The 14,247-nt window shown below is 38.8% G+C and overlaps 1 protein-coding gene across 4 annotated transcripts in view; it reads left to right on the forward strand.

Moving 5' to 3' along the window:
- Positions 1–14,247, forward strand: part of HHAT (hedgehog acyltransferase) — a 168,471-nt gene that overhangs the window by 23,739 nt on the left and 130,485 nt on the right. The window lies entirely within an intron of this gene.

Raw genomic sequence — 14,247 nt, forward strand, 5'->3', positions numbered from 1 at the left:
CTTTTTACAGAAGGAAAAAAGTCAACTGCTGATACTTACCATTTGCCCATGCATTTTATTCATATATGTATCAAACACTCACTGCCAGAAATAATAAAACTATCTCATAGATTAGATGTTTGCTTTGAAGGTTGAAAAAAATCAGTTCATGTACAGCTGACTTGATTTCTTGCTTTCAAAGCCATGTGGATGGTAGAATTTCCTATGGCTGCTAATGAATTATGGGTCATTCTCAACTATCTAAGAAATCTCACGTAGCTTGCCCTCTGAATCCCTGAATTATGATGCCCTTATGCCTTTACAGTTAAACTCTTCAATCACTACTACCCAGAGGCTTTGCAGTCTTATGTGTTTTGGAATGTTATATAGGAATGTCAGTGTTATAAGTGGGAATAGCCTTTGTTTTGAAACTGTATGACTGTCTGAACAGGACAGGAAGTGTAGAAATGATGTGTTTAGCATAAAAGCTAGCAAAAAATGGTGAAAGTAAATAGCTTGAGTTGTGAAGCCTTATGAACAGTGACACTGTTTCCTTAAAGTGCTAAATATCTTTTTGTACTTCATGAATACGTGGACGTGAATGTTCCTAATGACTTTATCAGAGTGGGTCAAATTTAAATGTTGTTAACACAGTGCCTAGTTTTAAGCTGGTAGAGTGAGGAGATCTCTACCAGAGTCTGTTTCTGTAAAATGATAGCCTGGTAAAGCTTATTAAAGGCTCCTAGGGCCAGGTTGGGAAATGGAGTGGGGTGGAATGAGCCAGATGACATGGAGTGCACCACTGTTGCCTGCTGGCTGGCATGGGGGAGGCTGCTTGGAAAAAAGTCCTTGTGTATGCTTGGCTTGCTCTTGCCCTTCTTGCTGGTGTCTGCTTTAGGGTACTCAGAAACAGGGTATTATGCTAGCTAGGCTTTCAGAAGACCCAGTATTGCTGCTATTATGTCTGAAACCTATTAGCAGTGCAGATTTTGAAGGAGAGAAGGTAGCCTGAAGAGAAAGACAACATAAATGTCACAATGTAAGGAATGCAAATATGCTACTAAGGAGTCTTCCCACCAACACCTGGTGTCCTTTGAGCATAACAACAAAGCTTTTGATCTGATACATCCAGGCCAGTGTCACTTATAAGCAGTACTTGCTGAACATAATTCACTATGTGATACAGCAGGTGGAAGAGCTTTCAATCAGGAAGGTAAGAAAGATACCACAGTGTCTCTAAAATTTCTCTAGAGCTGAAAAGCAAAGCAGGTATTAGAAAAACAAATCAGGTACTCTGCCTCCCTATTTATGGTACTAAACAATAAACCAAATTGTGTCCATTCAAACTTAAAAATAAAAGGCTTTAATTAAAAAGGAGTTATCAACTTCATAGTAGAGTCTGCCTAATTTGCATTTTATTTAATCAAGACAATCTCTTGAGTCAAAAAAATAGCAGTTTTGTTTACTGTCTCAAGACAAATACAGGTGCTGAATGTATTACTGTGGTTTCATTTTACCAGGATATCATTATCTTGCTAAATATGCAGCTGCATAGCTAATAAATGCATGATAAATTTATTACTATTCAAAAGCTTGATTATAGCTGTGAAAAGGAGTTTCTGAGCTCCTGATTTCCAGATAGGGCAGCAGTTCAGTGACACACAGACTTATAGTTTTTAATGTCTGCTTTATCTTAAGTAATGAGGAATTAAAACTTGGGTTTTGTTACCAAGGTTAAAAGCAAGGTAATGAATTGTGTGAGAGCAACCAATGTTGTTGGAAATTTGTAAGTGCTTTTAAAGAATTGGTCAAGGCTGTCTGCTATACAACTTTTCAGGCAGGGGGGCGAATTGTGTAGCACAACTGGAAAAAGTTGTCCTACTGCTGAAACTTGCAAACTAGTTCATGGAAAAATATCCTAGTGGAGGAGTAAGGGTGTGGAAACTACAGAAACAATAGATAGCATGTAACTAAATCCTGTATCATTTTGACATATCAGTAAATGACCTTGGCAATGTATTCCACAAAAACTTGTCAGTTTGTAAATTAGGACAACACTTAGCACAGATGTTGTTCATGGAAAAAAATCATGCCTCCATTTTTATGTTTCCATACTATGTTACTGATGGTGGCGAGTGCTCTTCTGCAAAGATATTAGACGCATTGATCATATGTGTTTTGACATGCTGTGGGAACAGCATGGCATAAGAAACCAGTTATCTCTGGTCATAGACTCATATGAAATGTGCAGAAGCACAACTCCTCTGCCTTTCCACCTTAAAATTTGCACATTCCCAAGTATCTTAGCCCAAAATAATTTGGAGACCAGTGTGTTGGGGACAAATTGTGCTAAAACTTTGTGTGTTTAATACAGGTTAGCCTCAGCAAGGGTAGAGGTTCTTCAGGAATGCAGTAAGAAGTAGTATTTGAAAGGTAGATTTCATAGGAAACAGAATTTAATCCAGAATAAAGAAAATGGAGTTGAAGAAATGCTGCCAGATAAAAATAAAATAATGCAATGATGGAGAAAGATCTGGCCATTTTTAACTACCATGCTGTAAGTTCTAGGTTCCATCTTGTATTTAACACCCTGATTCTTGACTAGACAGGAGTCTGATATAAGGCAACTCCCCCATTTTCTTGCATGCTAATAGGTGGACTAGGAGGGCTGTATTTTGCATGTACGTACACACTTTTATATGAACATGTGTTAAGTTTATCCCACAGATGTTTTGGTGACATCCAAAAATGGTGTCTGGTTATGATTTGAAAGAAATTGTCTGAAATTTGGTCTCGTTTACCTGCTTCATTATTGCAAAAGCATTGCTTGCCTTATATGAGAAAAGTGTGGTCTATATGCAAGGTCTCGGTGAATCGCTCCAAATTATGGATTAGAACTTTGCTGTCTGCTAATCACATTCTTGGCTATAACTGTGCCATAGAAAATGGATCTACAAATGAAAATATAGTCTTGTCTGCATCTTTCTTCCTCATCCTGATACTTTGTCTACCTTTACTGTTGTTCTTGAAACCTTTCCCCCTCTGGAAACAGCTCCTTGTGTATGTCTATCGGAAAGGACCATACAGGGCATTTTCCCTTCCTTTCAGATGATTTTCTGGGAAAAGACAAGTCTGATACTGATGTTATGTGTGAGTGTGAGCACAAGAGATCACTGTGACCACATGCAGTAATTTTGGAATGATGAATAGCAAGCAAAAACTTACCATCTCTTATTTCTGGCTTAAACACTTGATCGTATTTACATCTAATTGCCTATTCTTAGTTTGTGATGAGGACTGGAATAGATTTTTTTTTTTAAACAAGGAAAATGGATTTTATGACCTGTAGGGGAAAAATGTAATTTAAGTACATTTTCACCTGTGCTTCTTACAGTCTCAGCCCAGTTTATCATGTACTTCTGATTTTTGTATTGGAATAAATCATTTTGGGAGTTAACTTATTAAATATATCAAGATGAGTAAGCTGCTGAAAGGATTTATGTTATAAGATCATTAAGGACATTTAAATAAAATCAGAAATGGTTTTTCTGTCAATGCTTGATTTGGGAAGCTTGCCTCCTTAAATTCCCAAATAGCCAGTGTCTGGCACAAGTTAACACAAACATAATTGTCCAGCTGTAACTGTGCTACAGCCATGGGTAGTCAGGATGATATCCCTGCCTGTGAGCTCAGAAAAAGCTGCCTTTACAAGTTTAGGGGCTTGTACTCTCAAACTCCTGTGGAAGGATCTTGCTTTCTGTTTTGAGTATTGTAGTGCTCTTTTGCTGTGGTGTTTCTGGATAAGTTGACAGATGGTCTGAAATTTGAGATAGGAGATTTTTTTTTCCCTAAATTTCTCCTTTCTATGAGTTCAGTTCTCTGATTATATGCTAGTAATAACAGCAAATCGCTGTTGTGCAGCCTGTCATTTGGAGGTAATTACAGGGGAAAAAAGGAAGGATGCTAAATCATGGGTCGTAAACTCCTTCCTATGGCAGGTAACCTCAGGAGTTGGTTAAGTTACAAATCCTTGAAAAATTTGCATGAGAGAAGGAGAGGCAGGCAGTGAAAAAGAACTCCACATCTCCGTGGCAGTGTGAAGAAGGGATTCAGGGCAAATCACCTAGAACCTGGTAGAAATTTGAATGGCACATCCAGATCTGTGGCTCCAACCTGCTGCCCACCTTGCTGTGAAAGGGCTTGCAGCGGCAGCCACAGCTGCTTCCCAAAGCTGCAGGAGGACCTTCACTGGGGTTCTGTGCCTGGGGAGAGGTGTTGTCTGGGGATCAGAGCAGGGATGCTGGGCCAAGCCTACTTGTGCTATGAACAGAGAATCTCATTTTAAGTGATAAAATGGCCTAGCAGTCAGCTTCAAGAGGATCATGTATTTTGAGGTGACTTGTTTTGTATCTATAGTTCTAGACAGCTGTGTTTTTGAAAGCTCTCTACTCCATTCCTCTGATGGGACTTACCCAGCAGCTGGAACTGAGAGACAAGAAAAGGAAGGACAGGCTTATGCATATTTCCCTTTCCTCTGGAGGCTAGGAGTGTCACTTCTGGTATCTTTCCAGCCTTTGATATTTTCAAAGAAGTTGTTGTCTGGTGTGTTTTAGTGTATCAGGTAAAACAAAAATGTCTTTTAATGATCTGGCTTCTCACTGTTTTTTTTGTCTTAAAAAATGTTAATGCTGCAGCATTTCTGTTTAAAAATCAAAAGGCACCTTTTCCCCACCCTATATTTTTAGAGATGATCTCTTAAATATGAAAAAAGATTATTTAAAGGGATAGTTGGATTAAATAGAACTACACCCACAGTGTCAAAATGGCCTAGTGCTCACCATAAGGGGAAATTGTATTGAAATCTTAAGAACAGAAGAAATCAATATTGCTAAAGTGTGCAAAAGTCCAAATATATCAATGCCCATGAGCCGTGTTAAGCCTTCTTTTTCAAACTTTAACACCGTGAAGTCATAAGATCTGGTTTGTGTGTCCTGTCTGGACAAGTACACTGAATCAGATTCCAAATCAGTAGTAAAAATAACATGCATAAGAACAGTTTTTTTCATGGAAAGCTTGTGTTTGCATCTTTGTAGATGATGTGTTTTAAAAAGCTTAAAAGAATATTAGTTTTCATTCTTGAGAAGCTTTTCACATAGCTTTTGAAGATGCTGGGTGAGAGTCTCAGAAAGGAAAGGGCTATCTTTCCTTCTGTTGGTACACGTAAGGACTAGGGTTGAATGTAAGGCAGGTCTTGCTGTATGTCCTTGCCACCTACAACCCCTGTGGTACTTCTAAACAGTATGCTCCTGTGTGAAATACACAGCTACTGTGCAGGGTAACAGCTGGAGTCAGTGTGGTCTTTCAAAGAGGAGAGGAGGGCCCTCCTTGGAAAGGCTATGGAGTTATACGTAACCTTTAAATGTCACACCTGCTTGCCAGTATCAGAATACTTAAGCTGCTTGCCCAAAAGTCGGGCATTTAATTACAGAATTAGTGCACCCTTTTTAGTAGTGAAATAACTTGTTTCTAAGTTGAAAAATAACACTTTCTGATTTACTTGTATTTTTCATTAACAGTTGTGATGCTTAAAGCCAAGCATTGATCTGTGACATATTATTTTTAGCTAACATGTCACCTGAATATATGAAAGATGCTTTAGTTCTGGACTGGTTAGTCATTCTCTCGCTAATAGAGACAAAAGATTTAACTGCTTTTGAAGTCAGCCAAATTAGTGCATGCTACAGTTCTTATCTACTGTACAACTCAATTTGCTGGTTATATTAAAACTTTAAAAGGCTCCTTAAATCTCTTTAGTAGAGGAAAAAAAAAAATCTATTTTTCTCTTTGGAGTGTAAAAAGAGGCAATAATGAAGCACCCTAATCCTTCTTGGGTCTAAATTGCATAATTACTGGAAATTTAATTCTGTAGTGACTGCTTTGTTACTGTAATTTGAAATTGCTGGGCTTTCTTAAACAAGCTAAGCCCACCTACTGCTGATCACCTGTGAAGCCCACTTTTCAGAGTATTTGATGTGAGCTCTGCATAGATACGAACTACTACTGCTGCTCACGTTTGGCAAACAGCACTCTGCCTGTTCACAACCACTGTAGAAAATGAGTAATGGCTATTAATAAACTTCATTGTTCTGTCTGCAGTAAGGATAGGGATCTTGTAGTAATTGGATGATCATGCTGCATTGCAAGAGTCTTGCTTGAGGAAAACTGAAGGAGAACTTACCCTATGGGAGTTTGCCACTAATGGGCACTAGGTTTCATCCACTCTCCATGAGCTACCACAGGCTTTTGAAGAATCAGGGAAGGTATAAAATTAAAGTAATATTTCTTCTGAAGGGTTCTAAGAGAGATTAACAGAATACAAATGAGATTTGCTCTTTTTAAGAAAGTGTCTGCTGAACTGTATCACTGAGATCCAATGTGATGGATATATGAGAAACAGAACTAATTTCTTGTCCTAAAGCCTCCTCAGTAGGCAGACCTGTGTGTAATCTTATATTAACACTGGCAATAGCTGATGCCTGCTTAAAGTTCTGCTTGTCTCTCTGGCCAGGAGATTGTGGGGGTGGGGGGAAGTCGCTGCCCAGAATCATTAAAACTTTCCTCAGGCTTTCTGATATAATACAAGTTGTGTGTTTAAATTGAAATGAAACAACAAAACATATTAGATCATGGATCCAATTTATAGGCTGGAGGCAACTAGCAGTTCATGAAGTCTTTTTATGTGGTCCACAGGAACTTTCTCCTTGCAGCTATCTTATTGGAAATTATTTTTGCTATGCAGGTCTCCAGCCTGAGCTCCCAGCTAATAACTGAAACTCCACAGATGAAGCTTTGGGACTTATTGATATTTTTCTACTTGGACGTGAAGGTGTCTAACAAAATATATACCAAAGTTGGACTGTAGCCTGTATTATACAGGCTGTCCAAAGTCAGTCCAGGTATTTCTCCTTCTGTTGAAATCAGTGAGGGTTTTGCTGCTGACTTTGACTGGGTCAGGATTTCATTGTGGATTTCTACCATTTTCATAGGAAGCCGTAGCTTCTCCCTGCGATGTTATGCAGGAAATACTTTGCAAGTAGAATGTTTAGGGTTTGCTCTGTTCAACCTTAAAGTAATTGTGTGTTTAGAAAGTACTCTTTTTGTGAAGTAAGGGGAATGTTTATACATCGGCTGTATTGGCGCTGAAGAGCTCTGCAGCACTGAGCAGGCACTCTGGATGGAGGCATCTGGCACAGGATGAATGCAGTGGCAGCTTTGGTTATTCTAATAATGGAGGAAACCAAAAGGCAACGTGGTACTGTTGAATCATTCCAGGAAGAAACAGAACAGAAATTCAAGTGTTTTATCTAGTATGAAGTGTTAAAATTCCAGTATGTCCTTAAGCAAGTGTCAGACAATATGATAAAGATATCTTCATGTATATACAAGTTCTGCTTATTACTGTAACAAGAAATTGCTTGTCAAAGACATGATATAAAAGCATTTGACAGTCTTCATATTTTTTCTTTCAAATAACATAGATTTTTCTTTTTTACTCTTAGTTGCATTTTTACATTCAGATGAAAGAAAGCTGCTGCTGCTAGTTTGCTGCATTGCAGATGGTTAAAACTTAAAATCAAAGCTTGCAAACAAAAGACAGTCCATTGAAGCTTGAGAGCTAGGCTCAAGCAGGTTCTTAAGATCTTGATGTTTAAAAGAGCACTTAAACAGGAATTTTCTCATTGGGTTGGGCCAGGGTTTACTTCATTGTATGTTGCATGCTAAGAATGGAGATGTTTTGGTTTTGCATAGGAAAAGATAGGATTTGTTATTGTTGCTCTTGAAGAATGCCAAAAGTGTTCCATATATGTGTGTGTTCCTGATTCCAATACTGTATCAGTGGGCAGACTGTAAATCTGTATGTAGGTGGAATTCACCAAGTGTCTTGCACTAACTGAAAGGCTGAAGTGAAAAATAAGAGCTCCAAGAACATACTTGTATGTGGCAAGAGTCCCCAGAAAATGTTGCAATGTGACTTTCAAGGCTCAGTGTCCAAAAGTATATTCCATAGTTTAGGTAACGGATAAATCCAAATGGGTTGTTGTATTGGATTGGATCTCATTTCTCATCATGCATATTCCCATCTTCATTTTAAACTAACACTACTAAACAGTCTGGGCTTTTTAGATGAATAATTTCAGTTTGCTTGCTATATTTCTAATGTAAAATCTCTTCTGTGACAGTTTAATTGTTGTGTTTCTATTTTAAGTTGTGTATCTGCTTTCTAAATAGTGTGTCCTAACATGGTGGCAGTTATTTAGGAAGAAGTGTGCTGATTGTCACTGAAGAGACAAGCTTTGCTATGAAGGTGTGGGTTTCAAGTAAACTTGCAGAAAACAATATATCTGAATCCATGCAAGCTATAGACAGACAAAAGTGTCTTTTTAAAAATATGGATGGCTTTCCCAGATCTTTATTTAATAATGAATATGATGATGAATCAATTGGTAGCAGTCACTACTTGAAAAATACTTACTCTGCTTGGTAGGCATACCCCCTCTAGGGGATTTGCTTTAGCAAAGTTTTATAGTTTGAGACATTAAATAATAGCACTTAGCAAAGTCTATATGCAGGTTTGTATCTGCTTTCCCTCTAGTAATCTTATTCTTCAGACAGGGCTAAAACATGTTTCAGATATATGTTGCACACGTGTAATTATTTGTAACTTGGAAGCTTTCACCTTTGAGGGATTGCCAGCTGGGGAGGTTGGCACAGGCAGCACTGGAAGACAGATGAGCAGAAATAGGAGGATCCAGAGGAGCAGTTTAGAACTGCTAAATGGTGGGGCATGTCAGGGGAATTCTCTCCTTTACACAGTCTTTTGGGCATCCCTGCTGTAAGGTGTTGCTTGAGAAAGAGGGACAATGGAGCAACTTATGAGCATTGTGTCAGTGAAAGCAGCTGTCATTCAATGACCTCAGTCTCCAGTGCAAAATGTTCTGGTGTGGGAGAGACTCTTGGTCAGCAGCTCACAGGCAAAATGACAGATTTATTTGCAAAGACTGCTAATGGAAGTGCTGGTCTTGCAAACATGGTTCTATGGTTAAATAGGATGGGCTACTCTGAGGATATGTGAATGAGACTTCCTAATGTCACCTTTAGCCACATTTGTAAAAGGAAGGGCCGAGAACTGTTGTTGAAACATTGTAGCAACTACAATGCTTCTGTTAAGAGATGGTGAATGCCCACAGGTAGAGAGTACTGAAGCTATAATCTGCTTGTTGGATTTCATTGTCATAAATGGCAACTAGTCTAACTGATTTTAAGAGATTTAAGTGCAATTATATTGTTTGCTCCAGCGAAATGTGGGGTAGTGCTGCTGCTTGAACTCCTTTCCTGCTTATAGAAATTACACTATTCCTTTCTGTGTTCAAAGGTGTTCATGTTCCAGCAGCAACATGGCCATTTTTAAGGTGTCTGGGATATTTCTGTCTACAATGCAATACAATCTCTGGGCACACAGTATCACATTATCTGTCTCCATCTACGTTACTGGCTTTGAACTCTTTACAAATGGCAAACTATCCACCTAGATCTACTCCGCTGAAGGTAGGGCCCAAAGTTAGAATCATGGCACTATCTGCTTTTCAGAGTGGTGCTGTACCATCTGCTTGCAGTGGGCATCTTTGCTCAAGTGCATGGTTAGCCAAATGCTTCCCAGATTATGCTATGCATTGCATGATTTGTTGTGCTTTGTTTCCAGGAATAGCGTGCAGCCCAGCAGTCCTGGGGAGGAACTGACAGAAAACAAAGCTGTGCTGGTTTTTCTTCAGCACGTGGCTTAAAAATATGGATGTACAAAATCAGGGTTTGGCAACTCAAATTATTGCAATTAGTTTCATAAAAAATGGTTCTAGTAATGAGCTTAACTTTAAATTGATTCATATGATCCTGACACTTGCTTGGCACTTCTCATTTTTTTTTAATGCTGTAAATCATTGGGAATGAGGTCTTGCAATCAAACCTTGTTGTGAGGTGGGGGTCCTTTAGCCATCATACTGGAATTGTGAATTGTAGTCCCTAACACTGCTAATGAGTAGCAGTTTTCACCTAGGTAGGTGTGGGGTCAGGTCCTGAAATAACATAGGCTGGCATAACTTTATTGAATTTAAAAGTTGAATACTAAAGGCTCACACAACTTCTCTGTTGAGGAACCAGAGTTTAGACCTCAGTTAAAGGAAGGCACAGCTTTGTGCAAAGTGGGATCATAAACAATCCATTGGATAACATGTGCTTATGAAGAGTGTTGACTAGCGTGGACATTTGGATGGTGATGCTCAGGAAACCAGAGTCTGTCACTGCATGTCAATCTGTAGCTCCACTGGGAGCCACCCTGTTTGCTGACCTGTGCTGAGCTCAGGGCATGTGGCCAGGAAGGAGTGAACCAGCTCCTAGGAGAAGGTCCTGGCCAGTTTTTGACCCTGATTTATATCTGTATGTGCCAGCCTGCAACAGGCAGATACAGCTGAAGAACCATGCACCACAGCACTCTTAAGTGGCAAGCGGTGGGCACAGGATTTCAAAATGAGGTCCAACTATAAGTAAATTGGACAGATGGAAATCTCGGAGCGAGTCCAAAGTACCCATGACACAAGGGGGAAACAGATGACTGGCTTCTCTGATACCCTAATTGCAGCATGAACAGAAACTTGTCACAGTTTTGCTTATTTGGCTTTCAGATATGTATATATGCCTTTTTGCATCCTGGGGACAAAATGAAGGGTTTTGTCTTTTTCTTTTTTTCCTGGCAATCATCAGGATTACAATTTCAGTGCATGTGCTGTTGCTACTGACTGTGGTTCATACCAGTATGTTTCTGCCTTTTCATATCTCTTCCATATAAGAGGACTCTCCCCCCTCCCCCCCCAATCAGCTTTGTGCTGAATGCAAATTTGGAGGCAGCTTGTTGCATTATGCATTTAGCTTTCAAAGCAGAAACTGCATGTCTGAAATAATTTTGAAAATGTACCTTGAGGAGAGAGATGTATGCTTGCAGGCAGATATTTCAAAGATTATATTTTGGAGAAGGTCCTTGTTGGTTTAGTATGTGTATATTGTTGGTCACTGACTTCTAGTTGATGTACTGGGAAAAGAAGAATTTGATTAGGAAGGATTATATGTATAATCTTTTGTTGAAATGTATCAGAAACTAAACTTCCATGCTTAACAAAAGTGTTAAAGTTGTGTGCAGAACTATGATTCAAAACTACTCTTCAGAGGAACAGAATTAGAGACACTTTTATAAAGAAAATAGCTATGAAATTGTCTGCAATGAGTAATATGATTACAAAATGGAGGTTAAATATATTTCCCCTTTATTGTTCCAATGACTAGTCAAGATTTTGCTGTGTTCAAAGACTACCATTACTATTTTGATAAACTAGATTTTACCCATTATTTCTCAAAAAATTAAAATACTATATTGCTACTGACATTCGAGCAGTATAGAGAATTTAACTGGCAAATCATTTTTTACTTGTATTGCTATGGATATCCTTTCCCTTGTTATTTTAAATTTTAATTAAAACCTTTATTTCAGAAAATTGTGCCCATCATACAATTTCAAAAAGCGTTTGTGAAACTTATGTAACTGAGGCACCCTAAATTACAAGGGCTAACAGATAAATCCTGTATTTTGCAGAGAAGCTCAGGATTGAACAAGCTGTATGAAGTTGATTATAAATTACGTTGTAATATCAACTAAATATGGGTGTACTTATAGGCAGTAGATAATAATGTCCATTTGCATATGGCAGTGTAATTCTGAGTTAATTGTGGGGGACACCTTGTCATCCCTGATGGGTAGATTCCTGTGATGTTGAAGGGATCACTATGAAATTTTTTAATACAAATGCAGTGTGATTGCTTGTTCTCTTTTTTCATTTAATGAAGTTGCTTATTTCACCCCCAAGTTGCAGTCTGAACACTGCTATACAAACCCTCTTTACCCCATTAACTTTTCCATCTGAGAATGGAGGGATTAATTACATCTACCAGATATGTTTCCATTGCTACTTCACTGTATTTTCACTTGTAGACTTAAATGCAGTATGTATTTAAATATGAACAAGCAGAATGGTTGAAAGTGCCTGTGGTAGTGTTTTGTCAAAACCAGCCTCCCATAATCCTAGCTTTTTGGTATTTTTGCCTTGCACAATGCCTCTATTCATTATCCTAGGTGCTTAAAAGTGTAGGTGCCCAATATCCATAGCCTTAAGTAATGCAACTATTTCTCCCAGTTACAGTTTTAAATTGTTTGGCCTTGTTGTTCTTGCTTTTGGAACTAATCAATGATACTGTCCTGAGGTGTCTCTTAAAACCTAGGTACATGCTCTGATGCTACCGTATATTCTCATAATTTTCTTGGTCGTAGTGTAGTTACATCTTTAAATGACTGCTTACACTGTTGAGAATTCAGGATCTTGGGTAGCTAGTTGAAATGTATCAGTACAGCATCAAACTGAGGAATAATGGGGCCTGTCTATCTATGCTGAGTTCTACCTAGTGAGGCTCAGATCTTTTTTCCTCCTTTTCATTTATTCTAGTAAATTGGTTCTACGATGTTCATTTTGAATACTTACTGAATATTTTTGGAAATATTTTAATAGCTAAAGCCCATGTGAAATAAAGTTACAAATATTGTTTTAATAGCAAGTGCATTATGTTTTGGAAAGAGTGAAAAATGAGAGAAAAGATGGCGTGTAAGTCCACAGCAAACTCATTTTCCCTCCCTGTCTGAACCTACTCTGCCTCAGCTTTGTCCACCCCAACCTCCTTCAGCTTTGATCATCTCAAGTTAGCAGGACCATTCAGTTTCCATGCTCATTGTAGGCCAAGTCCTTTGGCTTTTGGTTCTGTGTCAAAAGCGGTGATATTTTTATGCTCTGCATCCCTGTCCACAAGAAGCTCAATTGTTGTGTCCCTTCAGAGATGATAGCATATTCGGTCGTTGCCATCAGAGAATAGCTAGGAGAACTTGAGAAGATGAGCTTGGCTGAAGATGTGCAAGATGGCTGTTTAGCATACAGCTGTTCCCTGGAACTGTACAAGTTTCCTCTTCTCTCCATCCCAGCAGAAACATACTGAAGTGCTTGGTTCTAGGAAGAAAAGGTTTTCGGAGCTATAAATACAGACTGTGGGCAGCTCTGATACAGAAGACTTGTCTGTACAACACAGAATACTTTAGTGAAGAGGGGGAGCCAAATTACAATGTGTGTCCAGGCAGGAGGAATGCAGAAAGATAACTGTGGATACACTTCATGCAGTATAATTACACAGTCATATAGCAATAATGTAAAATGGGGAATGATTTTAAGAAACGAATGTGAAAATATAGGCTTAATGATGACCACGTGCATGTTCCTGGCCGAATGTTTTTTTTTCTGCTGCAAGGCAGTTTTTAAGTGAGAAATGTGCTTCCCTCCTCTCCACCCTGCTGAACCAGTGGACTTTCCCTCCCTGTTAACTCCTAGAATTTCTACAGCTCATTCATTATCTGTCTGCTGTTATCAGGATGCCATTAACTATCTGGTGACTTCTCTTGCTATTTCAGGTAGAAGGCAGCACTCTGCAAGCAATACGGTTAAAATAAAACCATGTTGTACTCAAATGACCAATTGGGGTTTTTTGGAACAGGATGCTCAAGAGCTTAGTATATGCTAAAAATGTTTTCTGTGTACAGAATGTAAGCCCATTTCAGAGCAAGTCCAGCACCGGAAAGAAGACATTTGTATTTTCCAGTTGTGCCATTGTGCACACAGTTAATCTGGGATTATATTGATAGTCCATAAAATGGCACATACTTCAGATATTGGGTAAATGTCTCAAATCAGCAGATACCCTTCCTGTAGTGTCAAGGATTTGCTAGTACATTGTTCATGAGCTTGATTCTCCTGAGCTGGCCAAGGGATGGAGGAAACAAAAGGGAAAGAAACACTGGCACTAACTGCCAATGTATGTTGTTGGTGCTGGCATACTTTTCAGGCATGGTTCTTGTAATTTAGTGTGATCTAACTTGTACTTACTGTCAAAAGTCCTCAAAGTTATTTTCCTCACCAGATCTGAATTGGAACACACTTGCAAGGCCCACTTCTCGGTATATTCTGTGTATCTGAAGGAGACATTAAGGGGGTTCTTTGATTATTCTGTATCATTGGGAGAATTCACAGCAATCCCTTGCTTTTTAGTGCAGTACAGAGCAGAAAAGGGGAA

This window comes from Mycteria americana, chromosome 3 (assembly GCF_035582795.1).
Source record: "Mycteria americana isolate JAX WOST 10 ecotype Jacksonville Zoo and Gardens chromosome 3, USCA_MyAme_1.0, whole genome shotgun sequence".
NCBI lineage: Eukaryota > Metazoa > Chordata > Aves > Ciconiiformes > Ciconiidae > Mycteria > Mycteria americana.